Source organism: Crinia signifera, chromosome 2, assembly GCF_055691185.1.
Source record: "Crinia signifera chromosome 2, ASM5569118v1, whole genome shotgun sequence".
NCBI classification, from domain to species: domain Eukaryota; kingdom Metazoa; phylum Chordata; class Amphibia; order Anura; family Myobatrachidae; genus Crinia; species Crinia signifera.
Window position 1 is genome coordinate 98734910 of NC_139218.1, and position 23398 is coordinate 98758307.

General features: G+C 44.4%; 1 long non-coding RNA gene across 1 annotated transcript; it reads left to right on the plus strand.

The window, feature by feature from the left end:
- The first annotated feature begins 1417 nt into the window (after positions 1–1417).
- On the plus strand, positions 1418–5940 carry LOC146058798 (uncharacterized). Its single transcript, XR_014469960.1, has 3 exons — positions 1418–1651; positions 4323–4432; positions 5688–5940. It is a non-coding gene; the product is annotated as an uncharacterized LOC146058798 (long non-coding RNA).
- Positions 5941–23398: the final 17458 nt, after the last annotated feature.

Here is a 23398-nt window from a genome sequence, read left to right on the forward strand (position 1 = left end):
CTGGCACTATGGGGGCATATGTGAGTGTAATGGGCATCATGGTGTCGGGTATATGTCTGGCACTTTGGGGGCATATCTGGCACTGTGGGGCCGGGGCACACAATATCAATGTCTGGCACTATGGGGGCATAGGTGAGTGTAATGAGCATCATGGTGTGGGGTGTAATGGGCAGCATTATGGTATGGGGAGTATTGTGTATTAAATAATTACCATCACACTGTGGGGTGTAATGGGCATCATGGTGTGCAGTGTAATGGGCATCACGGTGTGCAGTGTAATGGGCATCACGGTGTGCGGAGTATTGTGTAATTGGCATCAGGGTGTGTGGCATAATGGGCATCATGGTGTGCGGTGTAATGGGCAGCATTATGGTATGGGGAATATTGTGTATTAAATAATTACCATCACAGTGTGCAGTGTAATGGGCATCACGGTGTGCGGCGTAATGGGCATCATGGTGTGCGGTGTAATGGGCATCACGGTGTGCAGCGTATTGTGTAATTGGCATCACGGTGTGTGGTGTAATGGGCATCACGGTGTGCAGCGTATTGTGTAATTGACATAACAGTGTGCAGCGTAATGGGCATCATGGTGTGTGGCTTATTGTGTAATTGGCATCACTGTGCGGCGAGATTTTAATTTTGTTGTATGTAGGGGGGCCCCAAGCTGACCGTTCGCACCAGGGCCCATGAACCTTTAGCTACACCCCTGCTGCCAAGTATGCCATATCAGTCCAGGGGTGATGCTAAGTCTGTCGTGTCAGTCCAGGGGTGAAGATAAGTCTGTTGTGTCAGTCCAGGGGTGATGCTAAGTCTGTCAATCCATTGTTTGTGCCACCCACTTGTGTGGCTTGGCATAGTTATCCAGCTACCTTGGTGCAACCTTTTGCACTAAAAACAATTGTAAGATGTTCAGAATAGACAGGAAAGGAGTGAAATGAATGATATTGAGGTTAATAATAGCGTAGGAGCAAACACCCCCCCCCCCCAATTCTGCGATTTTAGTGATTTTTATGTTTTTTGGGAAAAAAAATACAGATACAAAACACAAAAATTGTGTTGTTTTGGAACAGATCCAGATCCAAAACACTGCCCGAGATACAGACCCAAAACACATTTCACAAAACATGAAACGTGCCCCCGATGCATACCCCTAGTACACATAATTGATAAACATGTCATACTGTAGTTAGGAAGTTTTTTATTCTGGTAAATTGGCTAGCATCTAATGAGGGCTTATAACTAATCAATGAAAATGATGAAGTGAGGCAAGGAAGCAGCCATTATTGCTGGGGCTATAACATGGTTAAAAAGCTTAGTTAGCCTGTATGGCTATAGTTAGCAGCATAGATAAGGTCAGCATGAGCCAAGGCACCTGCACATGGAGCCAACGGTCACCAACCGCCATGGAGAGAGGACACCCAGAGTCCTATCATTTCCACACCTATCCCAATCTGACTACAGCCTCTCATCTGCCTACTACAAGCTCCAATACTGTGGGATTACATTAGGAGATATAACCAGTGTTCATTTTGTTGGTGTATTCCTGGATTGGTGACTAGGAAGTGGGATTTTGTTACCTGTGCACATTGTACCTGCAAAGCACTGCACCTCACAGCCCTCAATGCAGATCACTCCTCAAATATTACAGGTAACAATACATGTAAAATGTAAAAAATAAATTGAATATAAAAATTTTAAGTATATTAAACCTGGGGGTGAGACAGCGGGACTGTTGGGAGGTACATATAATGCTTTATTTCCAACTGATCAGTGCTTGTAACATGAATGAGGAGCAGGGGTCTGTAAGGGTAACTTATTGCTATGGCATGTTCTAAACATGTATGTGTCCTGTTCCCATGTGTGGTATGTATGTATACTGGAGATGTCCCATCCAATCAGTTCTCCAGAGAGATGTCGCATTTTTTAATAATATATATAGGGACATCTCCATGTATTTAGAACCACTTAAAGGGGGTGATTATATAATATCCACATTCTTTTAGGGCATATCTTTAAAAAAAAATCAAGATATTGACCCCCACCAAGCCTGTACTTTCATAGAAATAGTCATGATCTGATTGGTTGATGCTCCTGGCCTTTGATATTATGACACGTTGCAGCATCATAATGTGTTTGGGGTACTGGCAGTTAGTGTCCTGTACAGACTTGGAGAGAGAAGATGTCTGTAGACTCGGTAGAGACAATTTTAGCAGAAGTAGCCATTAAACAGCCACTACTGTGGTGAGTATCTCCCAAATATCAGGCTCCAGATGCTTACTGTTGTGCCATCTATGGGGGGGGGGGGGGGGGGGGAGTAATTAGTATAATACCTCCATGGGGGGACATTGGCATTAGTAGTTGGTGATGATTACTGGCGCATCCAAAGCATCATGATACACTTAAAATGTATGAGCCATGTAATAACTCACTTGTATTTAGCAGACTGTGATGAGATGCACTTATTATTATATAGATCTATATGAATGTTTTGCCTGCTGGAACTTTTCTATTCTTAGTAAATTTGACCATATTACATGTCACATTATAAGTATGAAAAATACAACCTGAATCCTAAACAAAATGTGAATTAAACAGTTTGGAGCAGAATAAACTAAAATAATGTAAAAAGGATGTGAAAAATACCCTTTTCACATAAATTCAATAAAAATAATGTAAGTAAATGGGCCTCATATTGAGTTTTTTGTGTCATCCAAGGAATAAATCCAACAAATATATAAATATTGTGAAATACACAAACCACATAGTAGATTATGGGCGGGATGCTCTAACCTCTGCCACCAGGTACCGTCACTCTCCGCCACCAACAATACTATTCGCATATGCTCTGACATATGCGATTAGTATAGCAACGGGCAGCTCTTGTGATAAGAGTTGCCCATTGCGAAGCAGCCAGCAGAGGGTGAGCGTGTCCCCAGGGGCTCTCCCTCCCGTATCCTTCTGCTGGCAGCTAATGCTGCGGACAGGCCCTCCTCCCTGCACCTGGAAGAGGATGTACATTGCAGGGAGGTCACTGGTCCGGGCAGCACAGCACTGTGCTGCCCGAACACAGGTGAGGGGGGGGCCAGTGTGGGACAGCACTGGGTCGCTTTAGAAAGCCAAGAGGCTTCTATTGGGTATCGCCAGCTTTTGCTGGCAATATCCCCCGCGTCGTGCATATCAAAACGCGGTATATACAGTATATACATATATATATATATATATATATATATAATCATTCAATTTGATGGCAGGCACTCGCAGCATACAACAATAGTAGTCCCAAGGGAAATATAGAAACCACTCAGGTGTGATATGCCAACGTTTCGGGTCCTTGACCCTTTATCAAGACATGAGAAAAAAAATGACAGGTACTTACATTTATAGTAGAATCAAATGAACAAACACCCAGTGCAACAAATCAAGCAACTCCCAGTAAGTGCGCCAGAACCCGGAGCTCCTATGCCGTCATCTGTGCGCCTCTGTATCTGTCAGATTAGTCAGAGCCGGGGGCGTGTCAGGGGGAGATCGTGCTACCTAAACCAAAACAATAAAAATAAAAAAAGATGTGTTAATGCACACAGTTAAAAAATCACGGCGGAATGTTGCAACAAAGTCTAGCGGCCACAGTCTATATACATATAGAGAGAGAGATCGATAGATAGAGATGGGGGGTGCTCTAACATCCGCACCCCCTTACCGTCACCCATCGCCGGCTACCGCAAACTTAATTATCGCATATGATCTAACATATGTGATAATTATGGCAAAGGACAGCTCTTGCATTAAGAGCTGTCCTTTGCAGTGAGAGTCAGCGGGTCCCACCGGGACCCGGCGGCTCTCCCCTCCCTCCCTTACCTGGCGCTGCTGCGCCGGGCTCTCCTCCTCCCTGCACCCTGAAGAGGATCATAGTGCAGGGAGGAGGAGGTCACAGGTCCGGGCAGCACAGCTATGTGCTGCCCAGACACAGGTGAGGGGGGGGTCGGTGCAGGGCGGCGGTGGGGTTTTTACAGCATTTTTAGTTTAGAGAATCTCCCCCAGAGAGAGATAATTCATTTGTGTAATTACTCTTGTTTTTGTTTTTTCGGTACTTATGTAATATCTGGGCTCCCGTTTTTCTTATGAGACCGTGTCCCCTTGCGGGGCTCGCTGCGCTCGCCACGCTTCGGGCACGGTGGCTCGCTGCGCTCGCCACACTATATAAAATCAACTCCATGCGTATTTGGATAGTAGGGGTATGAAAAAACGGGGTGCATTTAACATGGGAGCCCAGATAATACATAAGTACCGTTTTTTCTTTTATTTCTTTTTACATCTCGCAGGCATCATGTGAGATGCAAGTCGGGTGACAAGTTATTTATAAAGAAGAAACTGTTGGATGAAAGAAAAACATCAGTTGGGCCTGTAAAAGCGGACCACGCTATTAAAGCATGTAAGCCTTTTTTCCTTTTATTATTAAAATCATATATTTGATACTGCATACATGGAGAAAAACTAAGCGGTAACCACACCAGAGGTCCATTTATCATTATATATTAGCGACATATTCCTCAAAAGCAGCCATATTTGGGGGGCTAGCCACAAATATTTAGTTTCACTCATATGAAAGTGATATCTCCGATATCTGCTGCATTTTTTCAGTTACTGACAATAGTGACAGCCCCCCTAAAGGCCCCCATACACTAGTCCGACTTGTCCTAAAGACAACTCAAACCAAATTCCCCCTGAGCTCCCCGGGCAGCTCCCAGCAGCCTCACTTACAAGTTGGCAATTTATCACATATAAAACTCCTGGGAGCTGCAGCAGTGGCGGGGAGCAGGAGAGCTGGGGAGTGGTGGGGCGGGCAACTGCAGGTGCCAGGCAACATTGAGCTGCAGGTTCCGTGCAACGTTGAGCGGCAGGGGGCGGGAGGCGGAGCTGGAAGTGGCAGCAGGATATAAAAAAAAAACACGTCAAAAGACTGGCCAGCTCATCAACCAAAAGTTCCTCCACTGTCCTGGACTCTAGGTTCAAGCTGCGGTGGACAGCTTAGCAGGCCACATGAGTCCTGCAGCTAGCCATTGGTGCTGTGGAAGATACTATGGGCCTTATTCTGATCTGAGCCCAGTACAAATTTGTTCTTAAAATGGGCAAAACCATGTGCACTACAGGTGGGGCAGATGTCGGCTCAAAAAACAGTGAAAAACCCCATGTCGACTTTGTGAATGTCGACCTAGACAATGTCGACCTAATGACCTTGTCGACCTAATGACCTGTCGAACTAATGACCTTTCGACCTAGAATCATTTCGACCTTTTCCCATGTCGACCTAGAATCATGTCGACCTTTTAGCAATTCGACCTAATGGATTCGATGTAATGACATTCGACCATAATGCATTCGACCAAACGATCCCAACCCATTTCAATATATTTCCATACCCATTATTCAAACCCATAACCTGTTGCATTCCAGTTAAATACCCTGCTCATTGAGCTATTTAATTTTGCATAAAAATTATGCAAGCACATGTGGAAGCACTCCTATGTCACTCCCACAAGAACACTTTAATGCACCCAGTTACTACCCGCAAATGTCCATTTCATGAAAAGTGTATATGTAAATGTTATGTGAATATGTACTGTATGATGGACTAGTGTTTGCATGTGATAAATACACAGTGACTTATTTGCTGCTTCTTCTCTTAGATGAGGATGAAGTCTCCAAGAACTTTGGCAGAAAGTACATTTTCAGTAAGCGAGATTGGAACACCAGGATGTGCTGCAATAGTCCCCAGCTACCAGCCTCCTCCCCAGCTGATGCTCTGCCTAAGTCTCCAGCTAGGCAGCTTCCGGGGATTGTCCAAGAAAATGCTTTGTCCCCCGAAGCCATACAGGAGGAAAAAAAAAACATCCTCCGCAAAATTAGGAGGACGTATAAAGTTTCCAAGTAAACTCTGGAATAAGGGAGCTTGGGGTGACCTGAGGTGCCATTCTCCAGCTGCTGCACCCTGAAACCCCTGGGCCTGTCCATCACAATTGATTGTTTTAAATTAAATGATTGTCGTTTTAATATGTTTTTAATATTTTAATATAATTCAAATTCTTTTTCTCTCCTAAAATGGACTGTGTTTTCATTTTGTAGAACTTAAGTCTAGATGTTACATGGGCAAAATAATGATTCGTATTTGCCTTAATGGTAGACCTTTCTGTTTAAGAAGGTCCAACATGTGGCATTATCCATCTCCAAACATGCTACATATATGCATATTTCACAGAGTCTCCTGTACAGCAGATTTGGTATTTTTTTTCCACCAAGGGCACAATGCTCCTGGAAGGGAGAGGGGGTGGCAGACCTAGTCTGGTCCCTCCATCATGCCCGAGTCCCGGTAATTAGTACCATCCCCCATTTAGAACGCCGTAAGTCCCCTCCATCATGCCCCTGCTCTAGTTATTAGTAACCCTTACTCAGGCCACGTGTTACACTCCAGGGGCTGCTGTATTGTGTTACAATGTCAGAGATGTATGAAATGGAAAGTCACTGCAAGGACATAATACTGAGCATTATTGCCTAATACAGGACAGGCCATCCTGTGGCTCTCCAGATGTTGTGAAACTACAAATCCCAGAATGCCTTGCCACAATTTTAGCACTCCCTTATAGCAAAACTGTGGCAAGGCATGATGGGATTTGTAGTTTGAAAACATCTGGAGAGCCACAGGTTGGCCAGGCTTGGCCTAATACCTAATCATTTGCTACCTCACAACACTGAGGTCATGGGATCAATTCCCACTACAATCTAATGGTGTGGAGTTTGTATATTCTCCCCTTTCTTGCATAGGTTTCCTCTGGTTACACCGATTCCATCCCACATTCCAAAAATATACTGATGGCTTATTTGTCTTCCCCCCAAAAATTAGCTCTACTGTGTGTGTTTATACATGGGCAGACTAGATGGGCCAAATGGTTCTTATCTGCTGCATTCTATGTGATAAGAACCAAGCTCTGACTATAGGTAACTCAGAACAACATTTATAGCAGGTGAGGTACATATGTAAAATGTATGGTAGAATAAAATCTATCTTCTTATAACACAGCGGAACAGCAACTATTGTTACAGGACAGTCTGCTAATGTGCTCTTATACATTTATGTACTCACACTAACATTTTTCTTTTACTTGCTTACTAAATTCATCACTGGTCGCCTCTCTTGTCATAGATTAGTCCCAATACTTCTTCTGATCAGCAGCCACCAGCCTTGGGGAAGGGGCCAAGGCACAATAGAGATGGTGGTCAGGGCAAAATTACAGATAGAGATAGGGAGGTCAGAGGAACACATGGTAAAAGTGGGTAGGAGTAGTATATGGAGAGGGGAAAGAAAGAGGCCAGAGGTACACATGGGAAGTGGGGGTAAGCTTGAGGAAGGTCACACATGGGGAGCGGAGACCATAGGCACACATTGGGAGATAGGAGGCACTCATAGGGAGGGGGTTAGAAACACAATTAACAACAAAGCCAGATTAACAATGGGCCTGATGGAGCTGTAGCTCCAGGCCCACTCTCCAAATAGGCCCATTTTCTAGATGAGGGCCAACAAGCCCAGCCCCGCGTCGCTAGCCCCTGGGAACCGGAGATACCGCCGGGCAAAGCTAGAACGTTTTCCCCATAAATTAACATGGGACCCACCCAGTTTGGATGGCTGCCAGTTCCCCCCTGGCATCACAGAAGCTTGAGGTTGATCTCATTCTAACCCAAATCGCTGGGCCTTTAATCTTATACCAGGCTGGTTCATATGAGTTAATTGGTTCCAGAGATATTGCGGGTAAACCATTTTTTTATTTCTGAAATGTAATTGCAAGGCTGTTCATGTTGTTTGAGGGCAGATTACTCTGGAACCAAATGGTCCAGTTTCATGGAACCGAAATCATTCAAAGCCCACTTAAAAGTTCTTCAAAATGATACTGGTCTCATGTAAATGGGTTAGTTGGTTCCGAAGCTATAGCCGGTTAAATTATATAGCCGGTTAAGGTGGGGTGCGAGGGGGGTGGTTTTCTCTCCCCTTCACATCAGAAAATGCAGGGACTAGGCTGGTGTAAAAGGGGCCAGCCCATGTTCCTGCATGATTCTGGGACCATATTCCCAGGGAAGTCCCTGCATTTTCTGGTGTGAAAGGGGTATTATTTCAAATAGCCAGGACCTGCAGTGCTCTAAATACAGCCGGGCAGCTGTATTCCCACATGGCAATGAGCATGGAACCCTTGGCAATGAGCATGGAAACCCTGTCAACGAGCATGTAGGTAAGCAGCACTTATGTAGCATAATTTTTAATTGGCAATATGGTGTTTGGCATAATACATAATGGAAATTATGGTGTGTGGCTTAACATTTTTTGTGCATTATGGTGTAAATGTTTAATGTTCCTGTTTGTGAAGCATATTGTGAATTTTGGCTCAATCCGTTTGGTATAGTGTGTATTTTGGCTCAATTTAGGTGGCAAAATGTGTGGCATAACGTGAATTTTAACTCAATCTGTGTGCCATAGTGTGAATTTTGGATCAGTTGGTGTGAATTTTGGCTCATTCCATGTGGCATAATGTGTAAGAGGCAAGTACAGTATAAGGAGGTTGCTATTGTGTTGCATGATTTGTATAAGGGGTATATGGTGTGAGATGTTGTCTTCCAAGTTTTGGCTTTCATTTTTTTTTATGACTGGAGTGCCGCCTCACCCCGCAAGTACCTTAGGACATCGGCATCCTGCGTGTGCACCTTAGGAGGGCACCCGGCAATATATATCCTGTGCGTGTCGGAACTAGTAATATAAATATATATATTTATAATTAGTTGAAAGCATTTACACAAATAGAGACACACCCATGAGCAGACCACCCAACCAGAACACTGGTCACGCCCCCCACATTATTAGGTGCTGGCCACATCCCCTATTATTTCGCATAATAGGCCCTTGATAATTTTCAGCTTCAGGCCCATTTAGACCTTAATCTGGCACTGCCAATGGATCCAATGCCGCCACTGGTGTCAGCATAGATATTTTACTTGCAGTATGATGGCGGCACGATAGAATGCTTCCATAGAACTCCCTGCTCTGCATTTGCACAATGACTCCTTCACATTGCACAACACTCCTTTTATGTGATGTCCCGGTGTGAGACGGCACAACAGTGCCCCTTCATGACTACCATTACTTATTTTATTATTTATGAACAGTTTCTTATATAGCGCACACATATTTCGCAGGGCTTTACAGAGAATATTTGAACATTCACATCAGTCCCTGCCCTAGTGGAGCTTACAGTATATATTCCCTACACGCACACTCATTCATTCTAGGGTTAATTTTTGTTAGGAGCCAAATAACCTATATTTTTGGAATGTGGGAGGAAACCGGAGTACCCGGAGGAAACCCACGCAAGTACAGGGAGAATATACAAACTCCGCCCAGTTAAGGCCATGGTGGGAATCGAACTCATGACCTCAGTCCTGTGAGGAAGTAATGCTAACCATTTCACCATCTGTACCATGCCTTGCATACAAACTGTGGCATACCTGTTGTGTATAAGCTCTTCAGCACAGTGGCACATCATAGGTAATTGCAGCAGCAGCTCTGTGAAGGCGGCCCAGTGGGGGCAGGCAGAGTATCTGATCCTCCTAACTAAGGTGAGATGACAGACCTGCTGGCTGCCTGGCTCCGGTATATGGTCATTAGGATGACACCGCATTGGGTCAACCACTAAAGGTTGACATGGCTGTTAGGATCTCCTGTGCCACGCTGTCTGGCGAGACACCACGTGACACTGGCTGGAAGGAGATAGTGACAGGACCAGGGCAGCCTCGCCAACCTGACTCCGTTGTACTCAGATGGAGTTGACGTGTGTGTGCGGGGTGCTAGGCTTCACCAATAATAGCCGCGTTCGTGGGAGCCCGTTAGTCAGGCTCCCACCTCGATGCCACCTGGTCTTATGTTAAGGACAACACACACGCCAAGGCCAGTGATGAACAAGGGGAAACCTATCTATAAACAAAGAGGCGAGGACCACCCTGCCCTGCGGAGAGGGGTGCCAGTGGATAGCACTCTAAACAGGAACCCGCTGTGCTAATGCTTAACAGGTGTAACCATACACAGTATGCTGACACACTAAGAACTGCTGACGGGTGTAACAATACACAATATGCTGACACACTAAGAACTGCTGACGGGTGTAACAATACACTATATGCTGACACAATAAGTACTGCTGACAGGTGTAACAATACACTATACGCTGACACAATAAGCAAATGATTAGTAAGGAGACAAAGAGGGGGAATCTCCCAACTTATCTGAAACCGAGGGATATCAATTTAGCTGGAACTGAGATGCTGCGGACAAGGCAGGGAACCAGCCGAAGGAAGCACCACGCTGGAGAAGGAATCCCACAAAGACCAACAGGAGCTGCAGGGACCGGGAGACGGATAAAGGACGACACACGGACACCGGGAGGACAGGAGACTGGATGGAGGACACAGCTGGGAATCAACGACAGGATGCAGGATGACTGGGAACAGGAACCAGGAATAACGGAAGACTGGGAACCAGGAACACCTGAGACCCTGAGGTACAAGCTATAACCGGCATGGGACTGAACAACCAGAGGGTTTATATAGAGAGCACAATGTGGTGCTGATTACACATAGCCTGAAGGTGTGCACTGCAGGCTAGGAGCCTAAGCAAGACACCTGAGTCCAGAACACACAGTACTGAAAGTAACCTGCAATGGCCCAGGCTGACCACTGGATGCCACTAGCGAGTACACACACACCCAGGCTGAGATAAACCCAGGGAGAACATGAACTACACACAGAAAATGTGAATAGTACATAACACCGATCCGTTGGAGGCGGATCATAACAGAATACCCCCCTAAAAAAGGTGGACTCCGGACACCCCAGCTTGATCAAGGGGAACCAAGAACAAAAACAGACTCAATGTCTCCTACAAGACTTCTTCTTCTTCTTCTTCCCAGGTTGCCTGGGAGTAAACACAGTAATACCAAAAATATTGTCTGAACTAACGGTACCCTCAACTAAAGGCATTTCATCGATTTCAGAGTTGTAGTCTGAGTTGGAGTCCGCATCTAAGGGAAGGATTATGGTTTCAATCTTGGTAACATTTGGCACTGGAGAAGAAGTAGTATCGCATGACTGAACATAGGCAGGACTCTTGACAGATTGAGTAGACACTGGACAAGACACTGGACAACCATCGATCTCTGAATCGGAATTCAAGACAGAATCAAGCCTGGATTCCACTGCTGTAAAAGCTAAGATTCCAGGGGCATTCCTGTTAAAACAAGCACACCCAGCGACCATAGCTATGGGCTGGGACTTTTGTACTGACTTTCCTATGCATGATGGAGTCTCTGCAGAGAAGATGGTCAGTCCAGAGGCAGGTGAACCACTTTTATTGGGACCAAATTTTTTCAATACAGCATCACTGAATGCTGGGAGATTCTTAAGAATGGGATCCTCAGATTCAATAAATTTGGACGCCCATTTGAAAGGTTCACCTCTGAAGCAATAAATTAAATAGAGCACCACATTATCTGAAGTGATACCTAAAAATGGTCTGGACTCCAAAATAGTGATAAAATATTTAGTGAGCGCAACAAATTGGGTTAGGTCCCCATCAAAAACTATAGATGTAGAGATATCGTTCAAAGCATCAACAGTAACTTCATTATCAGCTAACTGACTAGACTGTATAGCTGGAATTATGGCCCTTGAGGCTGAGACTTTAGGGACCCCCTTAGAGGTCATGACCTCTTCCAAGTCTGATGGTCTTTCTGGTTGGGCAGCACTATGATGAGTCTCTGGCTGATCATCACTGTGACGCACTTCTAAGTGGGCAGCACTATAGTGAAACTCTGGCTGGGCAACAACAAAAAAACCAACAGATGGTTCCTCCATGTTACCGACATGGCTGGAACTCTGTTCAGAGACAGGACAATCAGAATCCCTCTTAGGGACTAGATGGACAGCGTCCCCATCTGGGGCGACACCGGCTTGAACCCCCTCTGGGGAGACACAGGCTTGAACCCCCTCTGGGACGACACATGCTTGAACCCCCTCTGGGACGACACAGGCTTGAACCCCCTCTGGGACGACACATGCTTGAACCCCCTCTGGGACGACACATGCTTGAACCCCCTCTGGGACGACACAGGCTTGAACCCCCTCTGGGGCGACACAGGCTTGAACCCCCTCTGGGGCGACACAGGCTTGAACCCCCTCTGGGGCGACACAGGCTTGAACCCCCTCTGGGGCGACACAGGCTTGAACCCCCTCTGGGGCGACACAGGCTTGAACCCCCTCTGGGGCGACACAGGCTTGAACCCCCTCTGGGGCGACACAGGCTTGAACCCCTTCTGGGGTGACACCAACTTGAACCCCTTCTGGGGCGACACAGGCTTGAACCCCCTCTGGGGAGACACAGGCTTGAACCCCCTCTGGGACGACACAGGCTTGAACCCCCTCTGGGGCGACACAGGCTTGAACCCCCTCTGGGGCGACACAGGCTTGAACCCCTTCTGGGGTGACACCAACTTGAACCCCTTCTGGGGTGACACCAACTTGAACCCCTTCTGGGGCGACACCAACTTGAACCCCTTCTGGGGCTGCGGCCTCCGGGCCCCCACTCGGGGCTGCGGCCTCCGGGCCCCCACTCGGGGCTGCGGCCTCCGGGCCCCCACTCGGGGCTGCGGCCTCCGGGCCCCCACTCGGGGCTGCGGCCTCCGGGCCCCCACTCGGGGCTGCGGCCTCCGGGCCCCCGGCATCTGACCGCCTCGGCGGGCCCCCGGCATCTGACCGGCTCGGCGGGCCCCCGGCATCTGACCGGCTCGGCGGGCCCCCGGCATCTGACCGGCTCTGCGGGCCCCCGGCATCTGACCGGCTCGGCGGGCCCCCGGCCTCTGACCGGCTCGGCGGGCCCCCGGCCTCTGACCGGCTCGGCGGGCCCCCGGCATCTGACCGGCTCGGCGGGCCCCCGGCCTCTGACCGGCTCGGCGGGCCCCCGGCCGGCTCGGCGGGCCCCCGGCCTCTGACCGGCTCGGCGGGCCCCCGGCATCAGACTGGCTCAGCGGGCCCCCGGTATCTGAGTCAACCACCTGGGTTTTCCCTTCAAGGGTTTGCAACTCTGACTCCCTGGTCATTAAAACATCAGCACTGGAACCAGTAGAAAAAGGCAGAGTGCTTTTACTGGGAGACTCGGCAGAGAGCTCCTCTGCCACAGTGGAGACAGGCTTAGATCTGACAACCTGCTCAGACCTGGCCAGAGGAGATACCCTGTCGGCACCACCGGAATTACGCAAGCCACACGTCTGCAAGAAGTGGCCAGAATCTCCACAGTATAAGCATAGATTAAGGTTTCTACGCCGCTGACGCTCCTCTAACGGAAGCTTCGGTCGTAGATAACTTCTATGCTTTACCTGACCCTCTGGGTCTGAGGACTTGCTGCCTAATACTTCCCTAGGCAGGGCCTCATTAGGGGCTGAACGAACCCCAGTGACCTCTGGGAGGATCAGAAAAATATCAGTGATGAGTCTTTGCAGCTGCAGAAGAGACTGCTGCAAAATCTCCCACTGCCCAGGTTTTACGGCATTGAATGCCAAATTTAGAGCCGCTAATGACTCTTGCATGGCCTGCATGATATGGCCATGCAAGTTTATACACCAGCAAGAAAAAACTGATACAAGAATAAACTGACACGGGCAAAAAACTGACACGGGTGGAAATCTCTGGACTGAGAGGGCAGAACTCAGCTCCAGAGTGCTGTATGGCCGGTTATAATGTTAGGATCTCCTGTGCCACGCTGTCTGGCAAGACACCACGTGACACTGGCTGGAAGGAGATAGTGACAGGACCAGGGCAGCCTCGCCAACCTGACTCCGTTGTACTCAGATGGAGTTGACGTGTGTGTGCGGGGTGCTAGGCTTCACCAATAATAGCCGCGTTCGTGGGAGCCCGTTAGTCAGGCTCCCACCTCGATGCCACCTGGTCTTATGTTAAGGACAACACACACGCCAAGGCCAGTGATGAACAAGGGGAAACCTATCTATAAACAAAGAGGCGAGGACCACCCTGCCCTGCGGAGAGGGGTGCCAGTGGATAGCACTCTAAACAGGAACCCGCTGTGCTAATGCTTAACAGGTGTAACCATACACAGTATGCTGACACACTAAGAACTGCTGACGGGTGTAACAATACACAATATGCTGACACACTAAGAACTGCTGACGGGTGTAACAATACACTATATGCTGACACAATAAGTACTGCTGACAGGTGTAACAATACACTATACGCTGACACAATAAGCAAATGATTAGTAAGGAGACAAAGAGGGGGAATCTCCCAACTTATCTGAAACCGAGGGATATCAATTTAGCTGGAACTGAGATGCTGCGGACAAGGCAGGGAACCAGCCGAAGGAAGCACCACGCTGGAGAAGGAATCCCACAAAGACCAACAGGAGCTGCAGGGACCGGGAGACGGATAAAGGACGACACACGGACACCGGGAGGACAGGAGACTGGATGGAGGACACAGCTGGGAATCAACGACAGGATGCAGGATGACTGGGAACAGGAACCAGGAATAACGGAAGACTGGAAACCAGGAACACCTGAGACCCTGAGGTACAAGCTATAACCGGCATGGGACTGAACAACCAGAGGGTTTATATAGAGAGCACAATGTGGTGCTGATTACACATAGCCTGAAGGTGTGCACTGCAGGCTAGGAGCCTAATCAAGACACCTGAGTCCAGAACACACAGTACTGAAAGTAACCTGCAATGGCCCAGGCTGACCACTGGATGCCACTAGCGAGTACACACACACCCAGGCTGAGATAAACCCAGGGAGAACATGAACTACACACAGAAAATGTGAATAGTACATAACACCGATCCGTTGGAGGCGGATCATAACAATGGCTTAGTTTGACACATGAAATAGGTTGACATGCCTAAGGTCGACATGGTTGGAAGGTCTACACAAGCATTAATTTGATAATGGCAAGGTCGACAGTCAAAAGATCAATATGAGCTTTTCCTTTTTTTTCGTTAAAAAGAAAAATTGCTATTTTTTGCGCCAATACTTTTTTGAGGGGGAGGGGGGAGCAGCTCTGATAGGATAACAATGGTAATAGGGTAAAATAGAATCAAAGCGCTGGGAGTAAATGGGGTAGAATGGATAAAAAATAAAAAAAATAAAAATAAAAAATTAAAAAAATGAAAATAAATAAAATAAGAAAAAATAAAACTAAAAATAAAAATAAACAAAAAAAACAAAAAAAACAGACAGAAAAAACACTTAGCAACAAGTAAAGAAGGTTTAAAGTGAAAGGAGAGAAATCAGGTGAGTATGCAATACCAATAGAATAAACAGCGGCTTTTTATGTTTAAGCTCTTTTCAGAGAATGTGGCAAAGTCTTTTAGCGAGCGTTTGTGAGGTCTTTCAGTACAGGGAATAACTGACTAGCCCTAGCTACGATACCGTGACGGGATGCGGCTTTCTCTCCACGTTCGGAGTCCCGTGCGGCGGCTTCCGGCTTCAGTGCTTGTACTTCCGGCAGACGTATCTCTCGCTCCTGGCTTTGCTGGTCCAACGCGTTTCGTGCTTGCGCACTTAGTCATGGATACCTGTGCTGGTTCTCCACCCTCTATTTATGGGGAGGTTTCTTTCTTTTTTTTCTTTTTTCAAAAAACTTTATTTTGTAAAAAACGGAAAAAAACGGAACTTGCAGCAGGAAGTTGTATAAAAATTGGAGGCAAACGCATGTTGCTCTCCAAGTAAAATATGGGTATTGCAATGAAAGAAGGTAGATAAGAGTGTAGAGGCAAAGATTGAACATTATATATAAAGAAGAAAAAATAGACGAATAGGAATAAATATATGGATAAAATTAAGTAAAAATAAAATAAAAATAAATAAAAATAAAAATAAAAGATAAAAATAAACAAAAATGACTAAAAACAAAAATATATATGTCAAGAATTTCTGAGGAATTTTCTAGTTATAAAAAACTCTTAATGTCAAAGTCTATATTTAAACCTTGAGGGTGTAAGGTTTTCAAATGGTAGATCCATCGTGTTTCATTCTGTAATAGGGATGCAATATGGTCTCCACCTCTCCAGTGTTTGTTAATTTTTGGGATTCCTATAAATTTTATCAATGATGCATCTTTATTGTGGTGTTCCCGAAAGTGATTTGAGACACTGTGTGTTTGTAATCCTTTTTTGATGTTGTACAGATGTTCTCTTATCCTTATCTTCAGTTTCCTCTTTGTTTGGCCGATATATTGGAGCCCACATGGACATTCCAATAGGTATATAAGGCCTTCGGTCTCACAGGATATTGAGTCTTTTATTTGATGGGTTTTGTTTGTTTGATTGGATTTGAATTCTTTTTTTGATTTTGTGTGTCTTTGTCTTGTGGTTTTGCAGGCCAAACAGTTAAGGCAATGTGTGAAGCCTTCATTTTGTTGAATTTTCATTTTTTCTGGTGAAATGAAACTCTTCGTTAGTTCTTGCTTCAAATTTCTAGCTTTTTTGAAAATAATTTTAGGCTCGTTTGGTAGGATGTCTTTTAGGTTTTCATCTGATTTTAATATGTACCAGTGTTTCTTCAATATCTTATTTATTTCTTGATGTTGGCTGTTATATTGTGTGATGAAATTTAATTCATAGTCTTTGTTTTCAATTGGTTTCTGTTTGTATTTTATGAGATCTTTTCTGTCCATGTTTTCGATCTTTTTTTGTTCTTCTTGCAGCTGTTTGTTTTTGTAGCCTTTTTGGGAAAATTTAATCCTCATTTTTTGACTTTCTTCTCTGAACGTTTCTTTCTTAGTGCAGTTTCTTCTTACCCTTCTTATCTGTCCCGTTGGAATATTTTTGAGCCATTGCGGATGATGGTTACTTTTTGTGGATAAGGCGTTATTCCCACTCACTTCTTTAGTATGGTTTTTTGTTTGGATACAATTGTCTTCAATGTAGATCTCTAGGTCAAGATAGACCACTTTGGATTTGCTGGTGATTGAGGTGAATTCTAGACCATGTTGGTTCTCGTTCATATATAGTAAGAATTCTTCTAGCTCTGTTTCAGGACCCTCCCAGATGAAGATTAGGTCATCAATGTATCTTTTCCAGCTTGTCAGATATTTGGTATATTTGTTGTTCTTCCAAATTTTTTCTTCTTCCCAGTGGGCTACAAATAAATTCGCATAGCAGGGTGCGAATGATGTTCCCATTGCGGTCCCTTTAATCTGCTTAAAAAATTCGCCATGTGACCAAAAAAAATTGTGTGTCAAAATAAAGTCAATATTTTTCATCAGAAAGTCAATCTGTTCGGTTTTCAAATCACTCAATGTGGTGAGGAAATGTCTTGTTGCTTTTTTTCCAAGTTCATGGTATACACCTGCATAGACCATGAACTTGGAAAAAAAGCAACAAGACATTTCCTCACCACATTGAGTGATTTGAAAACCGAACAGATTGACTTTCTGATGAAAAATATTGACTTTATTTTGACACACAATTTTTTTTTTGGTCACATGGCGAATTTTTTAAGCAGATTAAAGGGACCGCAATGGGAACATCATTCGCACCCTGCTATGCGAATTTATTTGTAGCCCACTGGGAAGAAGAAAAAATTTGGAAGAACAACAAATATACCAAATATCTGACAAGCTGGAAAAGATACATTGATGACCTATTCTTCATCTGGGAGGGTCCTGAAACAGAGCTAGAAGAATTCTTACTATATATGAACGAGAACCAACATGGTCTAGAATTCACCTCAATCACCAGCAAATCCAAAGTGGTCTATCTTGACCTAGAGATCTACATTGAAGACAATTGTATCCAAACAAAAAAACATACTAAAGAAGTGAGTGGGAATAACGCCTTATCCACAAAAAGTAACCATCATCCGCAATGGCTCAAAAATATTCCAACGGGACAGATAAGAAGGGTAAGAAGAAACTGCACTAAGAAAGAAACGTTCAGAGAAGAAAGTCAAAAAATGAGGATTAAATTTTCCCAAAAAGGCTACAAAAACAAACAGCTGCAAGAAGAACAAAAAAAGATCGAAAACATGGACAGAAAAGATCTCATAAAATACAAACAGAAACCAATTGAAAACAAAGACTATGAATTAAATTTCATCACACAATATAACAGCCAACATCAAGAAATAAATAAGATATTGAAGAAACACTGGTACATATTAAAATCAGATGAAAACCTAAAAGACATCCTACCAAACGAGCCTAAAATTATTTTCAAAAAAGCTAGAAATTTGAAGCAAGAACTAACGAAGAGTTTCATTTCACCAGAAAAAATGAAAATTCAACAAAATGAAGGCTTCACACATTGCCTTAACTGTTTGGCCTGCAAAACCACAAGACAAAGACACACGAAATCAAAAAAAGAATTCAAATCCAATCAAACAAACAAAACCCATCAAATAAAAGACTCAATATCCTGTGAGACCGAAGGCCTTATATACCTATTGGAATGTCCATGTGGGCTCCAATATATCGGCCAAACAAAGAGGAAACTGAAGATAAGGATAAGAGAACATCTGTACAACATCAAAAAAGGATTACAAACACACAGTGTCTCAAATCACTTTCAGGAACACCACAATAAAGATGCATCATTGATAAAATTTATAGGAATCCCAAAAATTAACAAACACTGGAGAGGTGGAGACCATATTGCATCCCTATTACAGAATGAAACACGATGGATCTACCATTTGAAAACCTTACACCCTCAAGGTTTAAATATAGACTTTGACATTAAGAGTTTTTTATAACTAGAAAATTCCTCAGAAATTCTTGACATATATATTTTTGTTTTTAGTCATTTTTGTTTATTTTTATCTTTTATTTTTATTTTTATTTATTTTTATTTTATTTTTACTTAATTTTATCCATATATTTATTCCTATTCGTCTATTTTTTCTTCTTTATATATAATGTTCAATCTTTGCCTCTACACTCTTATCTACCTTCTTTCATTGCAATACCCATATTTTACTTGGAGAGCAACATGCGTTTGCCTCCAATTTTTATACAACTTCCTGCTGCAAGTTCCGTTTTTTTCCGTTTTTTACAAAATAAAGTTTTTTGAAAAAATAAAAAAGAGAAAGAAACCTCCCCATAAATAGAGGGTGGAGAACCAGCACAGGTATCCATGACTAAGTGCGCAAGCACGAAACGCGTTGGACCAGCAAAGCCAGGAGCGAGAGATACGTCTGCCGGAAGTACAAGCACTGAAGCCGGAAGCCGCCGCACGGGACTCCGAACGTGGAGAGAAAGCCGCATCCCGTCACGGTATCGTAGCTAGGGCTAGTCAGTTATTCCCTGTACTGAAAGACCTCACAAACGCTCGCTAAAAGACTTTGCCACATTCTCTGAAAAGAGCTTAAACATAAAAAGCCGCTGTTTATTCTATTGGTATTGCATACTCACCTGATTTCTCTCCTTTCACTTTAAACCTTCTTTACTTGTTGCTAAGTGTTTTTTCTGTCTGTTTTTTTGTTTTTTTTGTTTATTTTTATTTTTATTTTTATTTTTTCTTATTTTATTTATTTTCATTTTTTTAATTTTTTATTTTTATTTTTTTTTATTTTTTTTATTTTTTATCCATTCTACCCCATTTACTCCCAGCGCTTTGATTCTATTTTACCCTTTTCCTTTTTTTCACCTTTTGTGTGGGCGCTTGTGTGTACACATCCACTTTCAGCGCAGCAAGCGGATTCGGGCATTCGGTGTTGCGTGCGTTTGGTGTGGTGGCTTTAACCTGCTTGCTAGGCTCCGAATACATGCAGCCTAGTAAGAAGGTCTGAATCGGGCCCTTTGTGTCTTGTTGCTGTGCTCAGTTTTGCCATGGTGTATGAACTGTGACATGACATGTGTCTTCCTGACCCAGTTTTAAGCATCCTACAGTACACATTTGTTTCAGTTGCTGACTGTGTTTCAACCTACATATGAAAATGATGATCATCACCTATTTGGTATAATTGGTTAATAATACACTATGGGTCTGATTCAGACCTGATTGTTAATCTGCAAAGTTGCAGATGACTATGAGTAGATAGCCGCTGCCCAGACAGAAATAAAACCCACTCTGTGTAAATTTGCAAGTGAATTGCCATACACAATTCCCGAACCATCTAAAGGTCTCTGCTGTCTGTGCAAATCTAAGTAGCTCTTACCCTTCCAACAATCTCTGACTGAGATAGGCTGTTCGAGGCCAACATGAATGTCACAGACCCTCCCTTAAAGCCCTCGGACACACCTGCGTTTTTTCTGACACTCCCGGGTTACTAACTCCAAACACCAACTTCCTGTCCTTCAATCTCCTGCTTTGAATTTACAATCCATACGCAGTTTCGGTTGCTAATAGGGCTCACGCATGCGCAATGTGTACGGAACGCAAGCAGTCATTCGATAATTGCGCAATTCTTTGAATTCTCTAATGAGCAATCACCTCTGAATCAGGTCCTAAATTCCTACAAGATCCCTGACTTTGTGCAAGTGTACCTGGATGAATTGATGCTGTTGTGAATGCAAAGGGGGTCACGCCAAATACTGATTTTTATTAGAAAACTCTTCTATTCTATATCTATCGATCTATCTATCTATCTATTTATATTAGGAGATATCTGATATGTTTGACAATGTTCTTCAGCATAATGAGGTCATTTAGGAAGAGATGTATAAAATCTTTAAAAGAAATAAAGTGGTGAGACATAAATACTGGGATGCTACTACCATCACATTGTGCATGAAATGTATCCCGCCCAGGGCCAGATTAACAATGGGCCTGATGGAGCTGTAGCTCCAGGCCCACTCTCCATTTTGTAGCTGAGGGCTGGGGCTTTCCAATGAGCCAAGCCCAGTTTGAACTAGATGGACGCAAGTCTTTTTTCAGCCTTACCTACTATGTAACTATGTAACTATGTAACCATGGGGCAAAGCTAGAACGTTTTCCCCATAGGATAACATGGGGTCCACTAATTTCAACCCCCACACGGTTCCAACGGATGCCAGTTTCCCCACTGGCATCACATGTTGATGTTGATCTCATTCAAACCAAAATTGCTGGGCCTTCAATCTGATACCAAGCTGGTCCATATGGGTTAATTGGTTCCAGAGAGATTGCGGGTAAACCGATTCGTTCATTTCTGAAATGTAGTTTATGTTGTTTGAGGGCAGATTTCTCTGGAACCAAATGGTCCAATTTCACAGGACCAAAATCATTCGAAGCCCACTCAAAAGTTCTGCAGTATGATACTGGTCTCATGTAAATGGGTCAGTTGGTTCCGAAGATATAGCCGTTGGTTAAAGGGGGGTGGTTTTCTCACACCAGAAAATGCAGAGACTAGGCTGGTGTAAAAGAAGCCAGCCCGGGAATGTCCCTGCATGATCCTAGGACTATATTCCTTGGTAAGTCCCTGCATTTTCTGGTGTGAAAGGGTATTATTTCAAATAGCCGGGACCTGCAGTGCTCTGAATACAGCCCCCTGTTCTCTGCCCGGCTTTCAATGGCTGTAATTTCTGCCTGGTGACGGCTGTCCCCCAGTTTCCTAGAGCATGTATTCCTTCTTGACAATGAGCATGTAATCCCACATGGCAATGAGCATGGAACCCCTGGCAATGAGCATGGAACCCCTGGCAATGGGCATGTAGGTAAGCAGCACTTATGTAGTATAATTTTTAATAGGCATTATGGTGTTTGACATGACTCAATCCATGTGCCATAGTGTGAATTTTGGCTCATTCCATGTGACATAATGTGTAAGAGGCAAGTACAATATAAGGGGGTTACTATTGTGTTGCATGATTTCCATAAGGGGTACATGGTATGGTAAACTTAGGCGACCACATAAAAAGGTGCTGAAATGTTGTCTACCAAGTTTTGGCTTTCAGTATTTTTTTATGACTGGAGTGCCACTCACCCCGCAAGTATCTTAGTACACCGGCATCCACCGGGTGTACCTTTGGAGGGCACCCGGCAATATATCTCCCTGCATCCTGTGAGTGTTGGAAATTGTAACCTCTTTGCCATTTTCCACCCTATACTAAACCCTTTGCCTTTTTCCTATGCCAGCACCCTGCCTTTTCCAGGCATATATAATTAGGTGAAAGTATTTACACAAATAGAGACACACCCATGAGCAGACCACCCAACCAGAACACTGGTCACGCCCCCACATTATTAGGTGCTGGCCACAACCCCTATTATTGCGCATAATAGGCCCTTAATAATGTTCAGCTCCAGGCCCATTTAGACCTTAATCTGGCACTGATCCCGCCACTGATTGCCCAACCTTTCCAGGCGGTAGGATCACATGCATTGTATAGTATGCTGTCCTTTCACATAAGATATATCACATGCAATCCCAGCCAAGCCTGCCTGGCCCAGATGCGATCCATCAGATCGCTTCTGCAGCTGGTGCCTCTGCCTCTGCATCACATTGTACGTGCTGTCAAATGCCTGCAATTTGGAAGCCTTTTATCTTTTTTGACCGCCACAACTGCATAAAAAGTGTCCAAATTGTATCCAAATTGCCTAGTGTATAGCCAGCTTAACAGAGGCATTCATGGCACACTTAACGCATGTGGCGGCTGAATCCATGTGGCAGCAGTTCAAGATGCCAGCTGCACTCTTTCCCCTGGAAGGCTGTACAGTGAGTATTGCTTTGTGGGTGGGGCAGGAAATTGAAGTTTTGCTTAGGGAAACCCTGAGAAACCCTGAGTCCAAGCTCTGGAAAAGTTTTGCTTTACAGATTTTTCCATAGATTACCATAGGTTTGACCACATTTTGGTTATTGATGCAGTGCTCCCGAAGTACCAACCATACTTGCCTACTTTTGAAAACAATTTTCAGGGAGATTATAGTTGGTAATAGAATTTAGCAAAGCCCCCCTTAAAGGGGCGTGTCATGCTCCTAACCAAAGGGGCGTGGCTAGTTCCATATATTGAGAGATTGTGAATGTGGCACCTAGAAGCGTGGGTGTGTACTGCTACATCTGAGAGGAATCTTTTAAAATGACTTATATCCAAATGTAGATGAGCCCCCAAGCAGTTAGTAAGAGATACTATACTTGCTAAAGTGCTGGGAAATGGCGCTGATGGTTCAGTGTAAATGTATCTGTCTCTCATTCCTTTTTTCCCTAAAAATTTAACAGTGTGGGCTAGGTGACATGAGGGAGATTGCTAGACTAATGAGGGAGAGAGGGAGATTGCTGCTATTTCAGGGAGTCTCCTGCAGAATGCAGAAGGGTAGGCAACCATGGTACCAACGAATCAGCATCTGTCAGTTTTCAAACTTTGCAGCATGTAAAATGAC